We start from the raw sequence: 3,456 nt of genomic DNA, 5'->3' as shown, positions 1-3,456 counted from the left end.
AGGCATTAACTTTGAGACTATCTGCTTTGGTCTCAATGAACACATCGTACCGTGTCTTGAAAAGTAGCTATTCTTAGGAGTTCATTCAAATGAATGCCTCTTCAATCTGCAGGATGTCTAAAAACACAAATGCAACGTGACTAAAAACTTCGGGAACCATTGAGTACAACAGAACAAGTCTGATTAAGATATCTTATCAATTGCCTTTGCAATACATTTTTTAAGTTGTAAAGACACTTTATAGACACTCCTGTATATACTTCATCTCGTATCAGACTGAAACCTACTCCGCATACAATATTGTCATCACAAATGTTGCATTAATTCTTATAAACAGCATCCTCTAATAAAACGTACAGCTGCAAGCTGAGAATATCCACCAATGAATTGCTTAACTTTCCCAGAAGCAAAGTGAAAATTGTGCGTGGCGCTGTCTGTTATAAGATTTTATTTTGAAGATTTGTATATTATTAATTATTATAAAATGGCAAAAAGTTTAATTTTTAGTGTGGGAACTAATTTTATTTATAAAAATACTTGTAAATGCTAATAACGAGTAAAATTTCTATTATGTCCAACCACACTCGAGATATGACGAATGCCCCTTTCCTGCCCGCCTTTTATTACTAAAATTTCATAGCGTCACTTCCCCTATACACAAATCTCCATGCAAATTTTCAGAAAGTTTTGACAAAATACTCAAAAATTAATAAGCTTCGAACTGAATGTACGAAAAAATCGTGCTTCACACACACACACACACACACACACACACACACATACAGTCATTTATAACTCTAATCTTTTTCATACATCTCAGCGTTTTAAGGTTTCTAACGTCCAAAAATATTAAAATCTTACGTAATCATTTTTGACAAACCGCCATACCTGACCTTTATAATATATAAAACAGCCTGGAAAGTAGAAACATAGACATCGTGCCGTTTATTACAATAAATATGGTATTATGCATAGTCGGTTAATATCATCAAAATTAGCAGTTCCTAAACATTATAGTTCAACGTTACATAAAAACGTGGTTTCTTGTAATTAGATACAGATTGTCATTGTTGTACAGTAGGCTTTATTCAACTCTCTTCTCGTTCTATAAACTTCAAAATATGGCTAGTAACACGCAATTGTTGTAAGTTCTTGTTACGTCTTAATTGTATGCAATAATCATTATTTGAGCGTAATACAATATTTTAAAATGTTGACACTAAACTAGCTGTTTTTACAGGCTTGATAAGAGATAAACAATATTAGATATATTAATTAATAATGATAATTATAAATACAATAAAACTTCACTTGATTCTGAGAGGCAATGAAAGATTTCGAGTTACAGAGATTTGAGTTTCAGAAGTTTTACTGTAATGCATATATACTTTTCAAAAGACGTTACTATTTACTTTGTGAAACGGAATTTAACGAAATGGGTTGACAAGATTTTATGGTATCATCAGAATTATCCGGTAATTGGATTTTAAAAAATTGGAATATGTGCGCCATGGAGAGAGAGACTGGAAATTTTACAAAGGGCTTGAAAAACTAAGACTGTTGCAATGAAAAAATCTGTAAAAACTGTTCAAAATAACAAAGGGCTAAAAAAGCCCGCTGTAACCCTGGTCCTAAGTAAATATTAGTTTTTAAAAAATATATATAAATTTAAATAACCAATGCAAAAATTTTCTAAGACCATATCTCAAAAACTCTCGTTCAATTCATGAGGAAAAGTATGTCTGAAGGGGCATCAAAAAAAGTGTGGTTTTTGGGTACGTGAAAGATTATGAAATAGAAAATATCCCAGAAATTGTCCAATGGTATTGGAATTATCCTAGACACCATCGCATTTTTGTCCCTGCTCGATGTCTTTCTTTCTAAAATGTGACAGATACTAGAAGAAAAGTTATAAACTGTTTAATTTTTACGAAATTATTTTATTGGATGTTAATCCTATACTACTTCTCGATTAAAAATTAACTGACTGATCTTGGTCACTTCTAATGAAAAAACAAAATTCTTCATGACTTAATAAGACACTACTTAATAGTGTTGTTTCTAATGTAATGTTTTACCATAGTAGCAAGTTCACCTAATTGTAGACGTAAACATATATTGAAAATGCATTAAAACCTCTGTATTTCTGTTTCTCTGTATAGAGTAATACCTCAAGAAAATCAGATAAAATTACTTATTTTTTTCAAAACAATAATAGAATTATTTATAAAACAAAAAAATTTTTAAAAATTCGAAGACTGAAACTAATGAAAATATTAATTTAATTTGAAGTACTTTTCCAAATAATAAAGAGATAATAGTGCTCGTAAATAGACAAGGTAAAGATAAAGCACTATTTTGTTACATTGATTATCTTCGCTTTGTTTTTTTCATTGTTTATGCCCGATGAGGGACTTTTTTCCTATTCGTGGGCTCGGAGAAATAAGAAATGGGTACGAACCGTTGGTGAGTAGGGAAATCTGATATCTTTGAGAAAAATTACTCCAAAAAATCTCCTGGAATATTTTACTGCTAAAATTTCCCAGATAAGTAAGGATGACACCTTAAAAGTTTTGGCAATCCTGCTGCCAAAAAAATAGAATAATCTTTTTAAATTATGAATTAGCCATTTATACTTCAGGAGAATTGTAAAGGTGTTTTTTTATTTTATAAAAATTAAACTGTAAACAAATAAAAATTTAGGTCGACATCAATATAATGAAATGTTTTGGTAGTTTTATAATCTTGTACACGAAAAATCCATCAACCGAGTTGTGTAACTTTCCCGGTTAAAGTTTAAAATCGAATGCGGCATTATCTGTTATAATGTTTTTAAAAAGTTTTTAATAAGGTATTTTACAAACAAATAGTACTTTACCAATGTGCTTTCTATGTAATAAAACTTTGTCAAACGAATCGATGAAACCGTCTAAGCGTAAGGAACATTTGAGAAAAGTCCATAGCGACAAAAAAGATAAATATTTAACTTTTTTTTAAAACAATTAAAGAAAAATATTTGAAAACACTATCATTGAAACAAGTCTTTGTGAAAACATCTGAGCGAGACGACGATGAACTGCACGTTTCTTATGACATTTCTTTACTGATTGCAAAGTCTGGAAAGCCGCACACCATCGGTCAAAAGCTCATTCTACCAGCTGTAAGTGAGGTAATACGCAGCATGCTGCATAAACCAGCTTCCGATACTATAAAAAGAATTTCATTGAGTAATAATACGGTGCTTTAAATTAAAATGCTTCAATGTCCTTAATTTGTTATAATATTATTTCTGTCTACTAGTACGCATTTTTTATTAGTAGGACTTATTAGACTGGCATTAAGGATAATTCTTATCTGTCAAACTTTGTTGCAGTATCTTTAATGCCAGTCTAATAAGTCTTGCTAATAGAAAATACGTACTAGCAGACAGAAATAATATTATAATAATGCGGTGCA

Source organism: Centruroides vittatus, unplaced genomic scaffold, assembly GCF_030686945.1.
Source record: "Centruroides vittatus isolate TY-2023 unplaced genomic scaffold, ASM3068694v2 contig_455, whole genome shotgun sequence".
NCBI lineage: Eukaryota > Metazoa > Arthropoda > Arachnida > Scorpiones > Buthidae > Centruroides > Centruroides vittatus.
This window is presented reverse-complemented; position numbering follows the sequence as displayed.